This window comes from Podarcis tiliguerta, assembly GCF_965153285.1.
Source record: "Podarcis tiliguerta genome assembly, chromosome: 5".
Classification (NCBI taxonomy): Eukaryota; Metazoa; Chordata; class Lepidosauria; order Squamata; family Lacertidae; genus Podarcis; species Podarcis tiliguerta.
This window is the reverse complement of record NC_139538.1, coordinates 47639672-47654627: the sequence shown is the minus strand read 5'-3', so window position 1 is coordinate 47654627 and position 14956 is coordinate 47639672.

Below are 14956 nucleotides of genomic sequence, written 5' to 3'. Positions count from 1 at the left end.
GCGTGACCAATCAAGACAGTAGTTGCTTGTTAACAGTCAATGGGAATGCTAGCAATAGTAGGAGTGGTGCGAGAACATGGAGAATGATGTTAAACTCTTTGAAGTCAAAACTAAGGCTTTTCAGAAAGTTTACAAAGTATTATTTGCTTTGGAAAGAAAATTGTATGGGTAGCTATTATACACACTTGGCTATTGGACTGCTTTTCAAACCATTTTATGGAAATAATTTTTTTTCTAAACAATTCAGATACCAAGCTTAATCGGTCAACTGTAAACTGAGCTGCCTTTGAGATTTGCAATTTCAGTTTGAAATTGCAGTTTCAAAACTGCAACAATGATTGAAACCAGGTTGCACGGGAATTGTTTAAGTCACAATTATTAAAAGGGGGGTGAAGTCATGAGTGATTTGCTCTGGAATTGCTATGGTTTTACTAGGGTTTGTTGCAGGCTGTTTTCTCCACATTTTAAGGAAGGTTTTAAATGAAAGACATTGCTCCAGTCTCAGGTCCCTAGGCAAAAAGTTGTTGCATAATGTAACTTTTGCATTTCACAATAGCTTCTATTTAGTCACTAACAAAAATCAAATATTGATAGGAAAACAGGGTAAGCTACAAGATGTTCAAAAGATCATTTGTGTCGGTTGAAAGGTGACATAAACTTGTGCTTTTACTCAAAATCATTCTTATTGTTTCTATTTAGACCTCTCTGACAGAATAGCTCTCAATATATCTCTGAATAACAATCACTTTCCTCTTCTGGAACATTTCATTGTTAACTTCCTGTTGTTGTTGTTGTTGTTTTAATTATTTTTCAGTTGTAAAGTGCCTAACATTTTCACACATTGCACAGGGTTTAAAAGACACACCATCTCCTCTTTGCAGACTCATGATCTGAAATGTTTGATAATAAAAGGAAACAGAATGGGGAGGGAAGCAAGCAAATTCAGGTACCAAGTCATACTCCAGCATTATCATCTCATCTGGAGTGGTAGGCCTCCTTGCCTTCAAGTACATGTACAGAATCCAGCAAACCATTACCTCTAGGTAATGCTATTCCCTTGGTTCTGCAGTGCCAGGGCAACTTGAATATGGAGCAGAGTGTTCTTTCTGGGAGTAAAGAGACGCATGTTCTCAGCTGCTGTTTTCTGTACACCGCTTACAGATATTTTTATAGGGCTGCCATACGTCTGGGTTTCCCCAGACACGTCCAAGAATTGTTCAGAAAATGGCGTCCAGACGGGATTTTGCTGAATCAGCAAAATGTCTTGGAAAACCCTGACATATGGCAAGTTGGTCTATTTTTATTTTTAAAAAATCTTTAAAAATCTAAGAAAAGCCCCAAAATGAATGTTGACCCATCTTTGACACCCCCCCCCCCAAAAAAACTCAACAACTCTGTCTGGATTTTCACTTTTGGGAATATGGCAACCCTATTTTTTATATATTAAGTGGTATAGAAATGGTGGAAATAATAAATGAGAAATGGATACCTTTTCTAAGATTGGTAAAGGAGTCAAAATCCCCTTTGTTCTGGGCTTGGAGGAATTTGGACCCACCAGAGGTGTCGCTCTACCAGTTTTTGTTAGCTTCCCATTGGAATGAGACCATTGTCACTCTGCTGGCACAACACTCTCCCTTTCAGCTGACAAATATGGGTGGATGGATGGATGGATGGATGTGCAGTTGGGATCCCTGCTGGTGGAAACTGGCAGAAACAGGGCTCTCTGGGTCAGGGAGGGGGTGAGGCTGAGCTGGCCTGGCTACAATAGTGTGATAGCACCTGGTCTGATACAGACCCAGTTGCTGCGCCAGCTAGAAACTTCAGCAAGAAGTTTGCATTGTTCTTTATTTTATTTTTTTAAAAAAAAAATCTTTTAGACTGTGCAGATGATGAACAAGTTATCTGTTGCATATTCAACATGAATTTTTAAATGTCCCTTAGTTGTTGGGAAGGCAGCAAGAAAAACAATAATAAGTGAACGTGTTATAGATATTCAAAGCAGCTCTGGTTTATCGAGCTACAGAAGCTCTTCCTTCAAATTCCATTCTGGGAGAAAATCTCCCCTCACTACCATCAGCAAAAAATTACCATATGAACGCTGAACATAATGAATCAACTACTTTTACTGAGGTCGTCAAGTCAATTCCCTTTGTAGCATAGGTCAGCTGTGCTAGTTCACCACAGAATAACAGATAAAACCACGAATAGAATATTTCCAAATTCCACTCTGGTGCTCCGCAGAAACTGTTAGTCTTTAATATATGTCAGGGAACTGCCATCGGCTCAGGGGTGAGAAGGGAAAAGGCGGATGGATTACAGAGAGCCCCCAAAGATCGTGGGAAGCAGCACTTCCTCAGCGGAGGAAGGAAGCCACGCCTCTAGTGGGGAGGAGATGCAGGGCTCAGAGGATGCAAGGCAGTGCCAGGACATCTTGCCTGAGCAAAGCGGGGAGGAGGGAGGTCCCCCGTTACCCAAGCCTTCCTTGCGCAGTAGGCTTTCGCGCAGAAAGGGGAGGCGCAGTCTGGGGGTCAAGACACTACTCTGCTGGGGAAGATTTAAGGACCGCCCACTCTCAGATTCTGCCAGTGAATGAGCAAGACATGAAATAGAGGCGCTCTGCATTCTAAAGGGTTTTTAGCACCAATAAGAAAGCTTTAGAACAGACTAGTGAGGCATATTGCCTGATTGCTCTCAAGCAACCACCCAATACCCTTAACAATATAGAATATGAATTATAGGATTTTATGAAACAGTCTTAGAGAGAAATCATTGTTTTCCGTATATTTATACAGAGAGATTATATAATGTATGTATATTAAATTTAATAGCACTATGGTCAATGCTCCCAAACTGGCTTGACTACACTTACATCTTGCACCAGATCCTTGGCACCACTCAGAAATATGTCCAGCGTTACCTTCCCTCTGGTTCTTCTGATTGGGCGCAGTCATTTAAGGTATCAAAAAAAAATTACCTCTTTGTTGTGAATGGAACACATATGTAGTCTGCCTGTGTCATGATTGTGGAAGTCATCCAATACTACAACATTTCCTCTTTTGTCTGAGAGTGATAGCTCACCTCCAGTTCAAAATGACTCTTAGGGCCCAATATTACAACCTACAGCAATTCTGCCCCTTTGGGGGTTTCTAGATTGTTGGACTCGGAGCTTTCTTTGATATACCTAGCAACACCACCTCCGTTACATCCTTCTCTGTCTTTCCTATTAGTTTATATCTGGAGATCACCAAGTCCCATTGATTCTCTCTGTTTTACTAGTTTTCTGTTATGCCCACTGTATCACTGCTTTCTTCTAAGACAAGCACTCCAATTTACCCAATCTAGTGTTAGTGTATAAGCACTTGCATACAGGCTCTCTCTCTTCAAGGGGCTTTGGCATGTATTTTGACCTGTGGTGCTTTGGCCTCTCTTCATTGCTATTCCTTTGCAGATGCCAATGCTGAATGTGTGGATGTTTCATGGATGGAGATGGACTGGCATGTAATGTAATGTCAGGGATGGGGTTAGAAGGCATAGGGAAGACCCATTGGAAGACAGCTCATTGGCTTTATGAAGAAAACCGGTGGATAGAAGAAGGAGACTTTGTGGGGCATTTGTTCAAAGTGGTAACATCCAAGGGGCAAATCTTTTATAAAAAAAATAGTAAAGAGAACTTTAGACAGTAAGTCTATACATGGAAATACAGTTTCTATGGATTTTTATAGAAACTAAGTTACTTCAAGCATAAGGACAGTCAAGTGGTATCCAAGACCATGAGCAAATGCCTAGTAGTACACTTTCTCAAACATGTTGTGGGATAATTTGAGCAAGAGTTCACATAGCTACTGGTACCCAAACCTGCTAGATAGGCTTTATAGAAGGCCTCGTGCTTCCAGTTGTGCAAAGGGCTATGCAAATTCTTTGTGCAAATGGAAGAATATCTGACTTTTAGAAGACACCTGAAGGTAGCCCTGTTTACGGAGGTTTGTAATATCTGATGTTTTATTGTGCTTTTAATTCTGTTGGGAGCCCCTCAGAGTGGCTGGGGAAACCCTTACTTTTCTCCTGCATGGAGAACTTTTGTGAGCGGATGACATCTCCTGAATGAAAATAGGATTCTTTTGGATACATTCCAATGAAAACAGTGATCTGTTTGTGGCTTTATAAGTATGGCAAAGCTGAAAGTCAAACTTACTGCTAGGTATGTCCTTTAAGTCTGAAGTTCTTTAAATAATTGCTATGCGTTTAAAATGAGTGGATTCTCTGCTATCTCTATATTTTTTCTGGAGAGACAGCCACTATCTCTTGGCCCATACGCTCATTACTATTCACAGCGAAGCGTCAGCATAATAAGGGCATCTGTAATTACCTTCAGATCCCGTGTTGTACATTTCCTTGCCAACAGCACATTCTCTAGGGAAGCTTCCACCTTCACTCATACATTGCTTGGAGGTTGTTGGGGTGGTTTGTTGTTGTTTTTTGTTACATACAGAGATGCAGCAGTGACAGCATCCAATTGTTTTTTCTAGGCAACACAGAAGAAAAATTCTGCTGAAGTTTATTACATCTTCTTGGTTTGGATCTTACCAGAGCAACCTTGGAAGGGTTGAGGAAGACGTTGTGCCATTAGGATGCATGCATGGCACAGTTGCACCCCAAGTGTTATTAGTACCCTCTCCCCAATATTTTTCCACCTTACCCACTCATGCTCCTACAGCAGTGATGGCCAAACTTGGCCCTCCAGCTGTTTTGGGACTACAATTCCCATCATCCCTGACCATTGGTCCTCTTAGCTAGGGATGATAAGAGTTGTAGTCCCAAAACAGCTGGAGGGCCAAGTTTGGCCATCATTGTCCTACAGCATCAACTTAACCAACAATGCATCACTTCCTCTGTATCTCTCAAATATTTGCTGCTCTCCACTTCTTGAAGCTGATGGATTCTACCTCTATGCCATAGTCACATTCTTTCTCTTTTATACAGCTACATCTTACACATCTCAGATTGCATGGGTTGTGCGTAAGGTGACCATGTATCCTACTTTACAAAGGCAAGCATCTTTCTGAAGGGCTGTCAGAGGATAGTCCTGTGTTTGAAGATGTCCTCTGTTTGAAGGCCTGCCCTTCCTAAGCTCATAATAAAGAACTAAAGCCAAAAGAAGGGAGAAGAGCAAGGCCCTCAAAGCTTCCCATCAAGAGTTAGCACCTAGACAGCAGACTGACACAGGTGATCAGCTACAGCAGGCTTCCTCAACCTCGGCCCTCCAGATGTTTTGAGACTACAATTCCCGGTATCCCTGACCACTGGTCCTGCTAGCTATGGATCATGGGAGTTGTAGGCCAAAAACATCTGGAGGGCTGAGGTTGAGGAAGCCTCAGCTACAGTCTTCCTCACCATGGTGAGACAAATTGTATTTCTATTTAAATTATATGGTAGTAATAATTTCTGAATTTGCATCTCTACTTATAAATAAAAATATGCATTTTCCCTTTCTGGGGGGTAATTCATAAATGACCATCCTGCTTGCTCATAAATATATTCTCATCATAGCAACAGCTCTTGGGAATTGCTTGGGGTTGTGTCAAAGGTACTGTTAAATAAAAATTCTTTCAGTGCAAGCATTACTGCTTGTGCAGCGGTCTGCACTCTCCCTGCATGCTCCCTAAATCTGTTCTAGGTGTTCCCCCAAGCCTCTGTAGAAGATTTGGGAAGGGTGCAGGTTGCATGCAGGTGAAGGAAAAGGGGTAAAGTTTTGTTGCACAAGCAGAAATTGAATGAGTTGATAGCTGTGTAGCTATCAGGTTGCCTCAAGGCCTGCTGGGGACAAGAAACATTACAGTGACTTGTAACCTTCTGTGAAAACACAAGACCTGACTGTTAATCAGGTCTGTCTCCATCCTTGGGTGAAACACACAGCCTCCTTTGTAGGTAGAAAACAGGAATCAAGAGAAACTAGTCAGTCGTTATATAAGCAAAGTTAGAAATCAGTTGAAAGTTGTGTGCTGGGCAAAAAGTCAATGGAAACCAAACTGGATAGCTTTAACTAGCTACTCAGCAGGATGTTCCCTCAGATAATAAAGCCTCATCTTCAGGTGGCATGAAAACCTTTTCCTTCAGTTTAGGTTCCCACTGCAGAATTACAGGATCCAGTATTTTCTGTGCCACTCAAAAAAGTAAATGCAGCTATTTTGGCTCATAAGAAAACTTCAAAATCCATATTAGGGAAATCCCTTTATTAGGAAATACTTTATAAGGATCAACAGATCCCAAAATAGTATTAATGTTTGTCAGCATTTGAGGAGGCACTTAGGGATGCTTGAGTAATTTCATGCATATGGATTCCATGCCCAAAATACCCAATCTCCATCCTCGTCTTTACTGAGCCTTACACCAATATTTTATTGTCCACTGGCTTCCATAGCTATTTGAATATAGTAACACAGCTCCTTAATTTTGTCTCTTTAAAACGCATAAAAATGGGGGTTTGGTCAACATGAGCTTAAAAAATATAATGTTTCTGTTTATGTGTAAAAGTAGATAGAAAGGCATTCAAGACAAACCATTACATCTCATCACAGCTAGTCAAACCACATCTGTAAACAAGACAATAAACTTTTACTTAAAGTGCCGGATTTAAGCAAGGTAGGCTTTCAAATGCAAAATCATATTTCTTTGAGGAGTCAAAATGAAGGAAAAGGTATCATGTACATACATACATACTAGTTCAGGATACATACTAGTTCAGGAAGGGGAAGAAACAAAGGACTGAAAATTTGAGAATGCAAAGAAAAGCATGAAAAAGGAAAAATATGATAATATATGCAAATCATGGGGGAAATAGAATATGGAAGGAAAAGCTATAAAGAGAAGGTCAAACACAATCTTTTTTGCTCACATGTCAAGTGAAATTTAAAATGTCACAATATATACTTAACAATTCTTGTAGAAAAAATACATATTTGGGTGTTGTTGGGGTTTTGTTTTTTTTAATTCCCTGGATGCCTCTTCACTTCATCCCACATCTCAAGATCATATTGAGCAAATTCCTCTTTCATCTTGCCAGGCTGTTCAGTGCCCACTTTTGGTGCTCTTTAAAAACAAACAAAGCCCTGGAGCAGGGTGGCTCCGCTTTTCATACCAAGTGGGCCACAAGAGTACTTTGACATGGAACCTGTGGGAACACTGCCTTGGGCTTCCAAAAAGGCCTTAAGGGTTGCATGTGGCCTTTGGGCCACACTTTGGACTGTCCTGCCCTGGAGTTCCCTCTTTTTGGAAAGTGATTCCAGTCAGGTAATGACAAATTAGGGCTAGTATGGTGATGAATGGCTAATCACTTCTCTCTCCCCCCCAAAATTAATACTTTTTGTTGAACAATAGATTTTATTTTATTAAAACTGTCTTGCTTGCCTCTCTGCATTTCCCTGACTCTCTGTAATATCTCATCACACACACAATTACTTCATGGGTAAAAAAAAAGAACCTTTCTTGAAAATATCCTGCTGCTTCTGTAGCTAAGTCATATTGTTTTAAAGAATGTTTATGGGGAGAATATGTCAAGAGAGAATAAGAAATGCAGATGTGAGATATCTGACCACATGGGGCTAAAAGTCTGGTCGCATCTGATGAAGAAGGTACTTTCAAGTTTGGGCTTGTAATTCAGTTAGGTCTGTGGATGGGTGATTTCAGTGTTTATGCACTTTGTATAATTTCCCAATTCACTCAAGCAAGGGTGATGTGATCATTTCACTCCAGGAGCAAGCTAGCCAGGGCTTGTTTGCCCAGTACCACATACCAAGTTATTAACATTTTTCTCTTTACATGATCACTGAAGGTGCATTTATAATGGAGGTAGGTAGGGGGTCAATACAAATTTTCCAAGGGGAGGGAAACATCCTATAAACATAGTTGGTACATCAAGAAAAGTGAGATGCATGAAGGATCAAAGATGTGGCACAAATGACCAGAGAATGTAACATTTCAGGCTTTTTGCTCAATATAGTATTGGTGACTATAAAGTTCTGTGAATCTGCAGTGAGCTATCTTGTTACTACCAATTTACAAGTGAAGATGAAATGCAGAAGAAAATCTGCACGAGTTCTTTCCAGAAGGCAGAGATTTAACCTGTTTGAGCCCTGATCTACAAGACAATCTTTCTCATTAAAACAGTGCTCATAAATCAGGAGGTCAGGAATGGAATTAGTTTTTTAATATCTGAAGTTGGCATGCAGAGCTCTTATAGAGTTCTGATGCTGAAAGGAGCTGAAGGTGAGCCACAGCTAGAAATGTTTTTGATTCCTCTGCATAGTTCATAATAACATCCACCACACTCATTTATTGCTGTCAGCTACTGTGTGCATTTATGCAATTATCTCAGAGCTGCCAATAATGATGTACTGGTCCAAATGTTTCCATCCTGTTGTAGAACTAATCTATACCAGGTAAGCTGATAGAGCTGTGAAAAGTGAAAAGGGGCTTGCTCCTTTGTTCACATCTATCAATTCAGAAAGGAAAGATGGAGGGGAGAAAGAAAGACAGTTGGCTATATTTTTCTTCTTTCTATCTCCAACTTTCTGGCCCTATTTTTCACAGAAGATAAGTGATAATGCTGAAATGTTCCAAGGACACTTGTCCATGGCTTTATAGTTCAAGGCCTTAGATGACTTCTTTTTTTCAATTTTTTTGAACCAAACAAGACACAGTTAAGGTGAATTCTGCAAAATTGTCTCCTCTGCTCAACAGCTATTGGCTACTTTCTGGAAATAGCCGTTAGGTAAGAGCAAAACCAGTGGGCAAACCCCACTCCCTGCAGCCATTTGAGGACGATACCATAGTCAACAGTATCAAAAGCCAAAAAGAGATCAAGGGGGGGGTCACTCTTCCCCAACCTCTCCTGACAAATGTCATCAACCAGGCAGTTTCAGTGCTATGACTGGGCCCGAAACTGGAATGAAATGAGTCCAAATAATCAGTTTCCTCCAATTATTCCTGGGCTGCTAACATCCTCTTGAGCCCCTTGCTCCCAAAGAGGATACTCACTGCTGGGCAATAGCTGTTGTACTTACTTTTTGGTGTGCAAGGAGGCCCCCTTAAAGAGAAGTTACTCCCTGTGTTAAGCTAGATAGCACCCACCTCCCAAATGACGCTTTATTAAATAAGCCAAGATAGGCAAGTGTTAAGAGGGTTGGTGACCCACATCCTGAATCTGCAATAGTTGAAACCTGATCCAGAACAGATGAAACAGTCAGTGCTCTGGATCCCTCCATAGTCTACCTGTGTCATCCAATTCAAAATCTAGTGTGACTTCACGGCAGGATGTTGCTGTTTTCAACAGGATACAGTGGTACCTTGGGTTAAGTACTTAATTCATTTCGGAGGTCCGTTCTTAACCTGAAACTGTTCCTGAAGCACCACTTTAGCTAATGGGGCCTCCTGCTACTGCTGCGCCGCCGGAGCACGATTTCTGTTCTCATCCTGAAGCAAAGTTCTTAACCCGAGGTACTATTTCTGGGTTAGTGGAGTCTGTAACCTGAAGCATATGTAACCTGAAGCTCATGTAACCTGAGGTACCACTGTATAGTAAAAGCTCCTTATAACATAATAACAAATTCTGAGTCCCTCTGGGCTTTTCTTTACAATTAAATGGTATATTAATTTTGTTACATGAAATGAATTCTAAATTTTCTGTGGCTACCATTTTAAATGCCACAGAACAGCAAGCTTAAAAAAAACAACCTCCCCCCCCCAATCTGAACAATGCAGCTCATGTACTGAGACTTGGGACTGCTCTTCTTGTGCCAGTTGAGTTAGGCCCACATGCAGTCTCTCCAGTACAAATTTTACACTCCCATACAGAAGTAATACACAGTCATCACATGCCCCCTTCATTTCAGTGAAGAGAATCTGTTCTAATTGGTCCTTCCAAATTGCTGCTTCCTAATTGTAACAGGTCTTCTCATTAAAATGTTGGACTAAATCCTAATTTTCTGTGAAGTGTTACCTGCAGGGAGAGATTTATATTCATCATTAGCTTCTTATCTAAGTAAACATGAGTTGGTTGAGAGATGGGAAAAACCCATTGCATCTTATGTCAGGAGCTAAGCAGATCAGGTGAGCAACTGAGCCCAACTTGCTTCATGGTTAAAGCCGTTCTGGAGATGAATATTATTGCTTTGGGGTTCTCTGTTTCATTAAGATGCCAGTCAAAATTTGGCAGTTTAAGCTGCATGTTTGTTTGCCATCAGAAGTGTTAAGCACATCTTATTAGTTAGACAATGTATTTCTGGGACCAATATGAAGACAGTCAAGCACTATGTGCTCAAGAGAAACAGAGCATTCTCTTTGGATAGGGCCTTAGAAAACACAGGATTTCCAGTTTGAAAAATCCTGTCTCAGCAGGGCTTTTTTTCAGCCAGAAACTCACTGGAACTTAGTTCCAGCACCTTTCAGGTGAGCACCATTGCCATTATAAGAGAACAAGGGAGGTGTTTCATGGTGAATTCTGGCACCTCTTTTTCTAGAAAAATAGCACAGTGTCTCAGATTATTGAACTTTAGTTTGACTTGCTCTGAGAAGGCTGTTCAAAATAGTAAGTACAGTAGATTGGTGGTTAAAGTAATTTTTTGTCTGGAATTGGTTTAATATTTTCATTGGAATTGTTGGTTTGACTTTATATTTGGTGTCTTCTTCTTCTTCTTCTTCTTCTTCTTCTTCTTCTTCTTCTTCTTCTTTTGCTTAGAGCTGAGCAAGATTGTCTTCCATAAACACAATTTCAAAAGTGAGTCTGTAAGTAACTGTGGAGGCCAATTCTGGATCAACACGTCCTTCCACAGTGGGGACATAGGTTTCCTGGTGGGAGTTGATCATGGTGAGGGTTTGCCAAGTGTGCCTTCCTCTTACTATGTCTCTACCTTTCATCCTGAGTTTAGCGTCTTCAAAGTCCATGACACCTTTGAAAAAGGCTGTTCTCCAATATAATTTCATATTTGGTGTACCATGCTCTGGGATGACTTATTTGATGAGGGTGGCACGTTGAAAATGAAATGAAATTAATCTTTGTATCAGTGACCATAATGAACACTTCTGGCCAGTAAGCAACCACATGCCTGCATAGTGCTGACCCAGTCAGCTCCTATTTCCAGAGCCTTGCAATGTCCACAGGTAAGATCATGCCCCCTGCATCCTTTAGAATGCTGACCAGCTGATCTGACCTCTTCTAACACTGTGGTGTAGTGGTTAAGAGTGGTAGACTCATAATCTTGTGAACCGGGTTCGCGTCCCCGCTCCTCCATATGCAGCTGCTGGGTGACCTTGGGCTAGTCACACTTCTCTGAAGTCTCTCAGCCTCACAGAGTGTTTGTTGTGGGGGAGGAAGGGAAAGGAGATAGTTAGCCGCTTTGAGACTCCTTAGGGTAGTGATAAAGTGGGATATCAAATCCAAACTCCTCCTCCTCTTCTTCTTCTGAGACACCACTGGACATGGGTGAGGCACTGAAGCAACAAAATCCTATGCCTCACAACTTATCATTTTGACATCTCATGTAGGATCCTGAAGGAAATGAATTGATGAATAGTCACCCAGTGCACTTAAATCTCAACACCACCATTCTATGCTCTTTTGTGCTGTTTGTGGTACTGGTTACCAGAGTTAGTAGTTAATGCAATTAATTAACTGAATTAAACTGATTTAAGTTAACCCAAAATTGGGGGGGGGGGAGCTCAAATACTGAGTCTCTTCTTCGTTTCTTATATTTTAGCAAAGTTCCTTAGGAGTCAAAAGTTCACTGCTGCTTTTCCAGCAAAACATAACTTTTCTCCCACATTTGAATCAAGGTTAGTTGGGTTGAGAGTGTTTCTGTGATCCACAGCTGAAGATACACTGTGGGTGCAGGTTAGCTAATGCAGTTTTGTGGAGCTAGTTGTATTATTGCATGATCATTAATTTCAATGCAGTGGAGGTGGTCAAAAGTGCTAGAGAGATTGCTTAAGAGCAAAGTAGATGTGCTATTAAAACTGATGCTCTGAAAAACGCTGCTCATTAGATTTAGCCCATTAAATTTGCTCTGGAATCAATGATACAACATGCTTTGTGCTAGTGCAGAATCTAACATGATTTTCACATATAAATACCCTTTATTATCAATTAAACATTCTACGAACTTGAACTCCTGTTTTCTTAATGGAAACTATTTGCATTCATTGAGAGAAATACATGCCTGTGCCCTCTGACCGATGCTGTCAAATAGAGAATTGACTTTGGATTCTCGGACAAGTGGGCTAAGGCTGCCGTATTTAATGGATAACCTCATGCCACTTGCTAGCCCTTAACTATTCTGCAAGGTTGCTCTTCTTAAAATACTTCCATCTCATTCCTGAAAATCTGATGGCTATGTAAAAAGAAAGAAAGAACAAAATTAGTCAAAGGTCATCTAGGTCTCCTGCTAGATTTGATTTGCAAGCAATTGCAGTGCCACATGTGGACATGATCAAGCTGCAAATAAATGTTCTCATTTAATATCAGACCTCATGAATGCTTTTTATATAACAAAAAGTAGCAGTAAAATGAATACGAAGTATTAGAGTGGTGGGGGTGGGGAATAGCAGCGCCTGGAGTCTGCTTCCACCAAAAAAGGAGGAAGACCATTTCTTTTCAGACAATCATTCCAGATGAGAACATGTTCATGTTTGGAAGAGGAGGAACAGGAATCATGGCGTGTCCCCAAACAATATACGTACAGTAGATTCATTTGAAGGTCAGAACAGATTTTACACTGAATCACAAAGGAGGGCAATTGTTTAGAGAATAATCAACAAGAGTCAAAGTACCGATTAAGACCCACAGATAGAAAGCATTGTACCCATCATCCTCCTTGTTACCTGATTGTTCAGCTGTAACAAAGAGTCAAGTAACATCCCAAGATGAAAGGGATGAGTAATACGGGAAATTGGATGCTGATAAAGTTTTCCAATTCTTTTCACATCAAAGTATTTAGAATACCTGCTGCCCTAGTGTTGAGTTCTATATTTTCAAAACAATGTAACACATTTCTTTGCAACCTGAAATCTGTCTTGCACACAGCACAGTCTAATCCAGCCACACTCCCACCCCCAGTGTTTGGGACTGCAGGCTACAATCCCAAACATCTTTATGGCACCAGGTTGGGGAAGGCTGATCTAAGCCAATTAAAGCTGCAATCCTATGCACACGTTTTGCAGGGAATAAGCTCATGTATCCATTGGGACTTGCTGCTGAGTAAACATGTGTAGGGTTGAGCTGTCAACTGCTAAAACCTCCTGTGCTTCATCTTAAGGCTGTTGCCAACAGTTGACTTTGAACCTTTCTGTTATGTCCAGCTTCTTCTCTTCTCTCTAAGTATAATTGCTTAGCACCTAGCATGAAGATAAGTCCAGCAGAAGTCATGAGAAACTCACTCATTACTTTGTAACATTTCAGTTGCTCCTAGTAAAGATATTACCCTGCCTTTTGGACATTCTCTACTTGTGGAAGTATTGCCAGTTTTATGTGAGGTCAATACTTCCATGAAGTAACATTATTGGAGTGCACCATTCTCCTTTTGTTGCTGCTTTTTACAGCTGGTCTTCAGTGCTAATTCTCAAGGTAAATGTGTGGATATGGGTGATTAGCTTGATCTTGGCTGGAAAATGGAGCAATTTCAAGTTTGAATAAAGTTGTATGAGTTGATGTGATTGATAGAGCGGCTTTGCTGACCTGACAATCCTGGTAAGAAGTCTCTGAAAATGTGGAGTACCTGTGGCTCCGCAGTTGTGTGAGCCCAACTCTAGCTGGGAAGCTAATGCTCAGTGATGAAAATTATAATCCATTGACATCTGGGAAGCCATAGGTTCCCGATCCCTGGTTTAGACAGAAAATCAATTTAATTTCCCTTGCCCCCACCTGCAGTTGGCAGCTTTTAGAAACATTTATGAGGCATATGGAACACAGCGATCACATAAGTTTGGCACATATCTATTTGTAATAAACAATATTTGTATCCCAGCAACAAGAACACACAGGTATTAAACAAGAGTGGAGTTTACTACCCATCTATTCAATCTCATTAATGCCAACATTATAAAGAGAGAAAGAAAGGAATAGGAAATGTTTGCTTTATGTTTTAGTTCTTATTCTATTGCTCCTGCTGAGCCTGTATGGTGGGCGTGCTAGCAGGCAGACCTAAGGCATGTGTACTGTTGCACTGCCAAATGCCACAACAACACAGGGAGCCGTGTTTGTTTAGTTTCTCATTTTATCCCACTTGCGTTCTGAGCAGAGTTTTAAAAACTCAAGTCAATATAGTTCGGTGTCAACAGTTTTTAACAGTCTTTTTTTTTAAAAAAAACGAAGGAGATATATATGGATTCATGGATAATGCCCAAATAATGCAATCATTCCAGTTCTCCAAAGAACACTGTGTATTCCTGAGACCCCAGTGAGGGTCACCGAAATTAAATGGAAGACTTAATAAGAAATTAGGGGCAACCAAGGCCTGGGAGCACAGCTGTGTCTCGCCAATAGCTCTTGGGAAGCTGCCACACTTATATAACTACAAGGGCAAGCCAAATTTATGACTTTAATACTTCTAAGCATCTTTGTGTAAGTGGGCACAAATGCTGCCATCAACTCATTACTAGGAGAGAAAGTTGTCCATAGGGTTGCAGGTTTTACACAAAGTTGTGTGCACGGCCCTAAATAGCCTTAAGCTTAACTATTACATTTTACATATTACATTTTATACTACAATAATGACATTTTAACAAAGCTATTATTCTCTGGCCAGGGTTATTAAGCATCTATTATTTTACTAGTTTAATCATTATAACTGTATAATCATTATAACTGTATTCTGAAGCTGGTAAACTTTAGGGAAGGAAGTTTTATTGAATGTGAGTTGTTGTGTTTTATTCTGCCTATGTTCGCGCCTCCCCCGTCTTTTTAATTTGT